The sequence below is a fragment of the Eimeria mitis genome, genomic scaffold (assembly GCF_000499745.2).
Source record: "Eimeria mitis Houghton genomic scaffold, Emh_scaff117, whole genome shotgun sequence".
In the NCBI taxonomy this organism is placed as follows: Eukaryota; Apicomplexa; class Conoidasida; order Eucoccidiorida; family Eimeriidae; genus Eimeria; species Eimeria mitis.
In genome coordinates this window covers 28,860-29,200 of record NW_013567995.1, presented here as the reverse complement: position 1 = coordinate 29,200, position 341 = coordinate 28,860, and the positions used below count along the sequence as shown (strand labels likewise).

General features: G+C 48.4%; 1 protein-coding gene across 1 annotated transcript in view; it reads left to right on the top strand.

Annotated features, from left to right (window-relative positions):
- The window catches only part of EMH_0086350 (uncharacterized protein), a gene marked incomplete at both ends in the record, with an annotated part of 11,042 nt that overhangs the window by 8,660 nt on the left and 2,041 nt on the right, over positions 1-341 (top strand). The window lies entirely within an intron of this gene.

The window sequence follows — 341 nt, the reverse complement described above, 5'->3', positions numbered from 1 at the left end:
GACAGCAGCAGTAGCAACTGCAGCAGCAGCAACAGCAGCACGAAATGTAGCAGCAGCAGCAATAACTTTGATAGGCTGTTAGTGACGAAAACTGCAGTAGAATCAGAGAGAGAACCAGCAGCAACAGCAGCAGCAGCAGCAGCTGCTGCTGCTGCTGCTGTTGCTCCTAGGCTGTAGATATCAGACAAACCCCCTTGGGAAACAGCAGCAGCAGCCAGCAGCAGCAGCAGCAGAAGCAGCAGCAACAGCAACCATCACAGCAGCAGAAACTACAGCTGCAGCAACAGAAACAAACCAAACTAAAACAAAATAAAACAAAACAAATCCAAACGAATCAAATA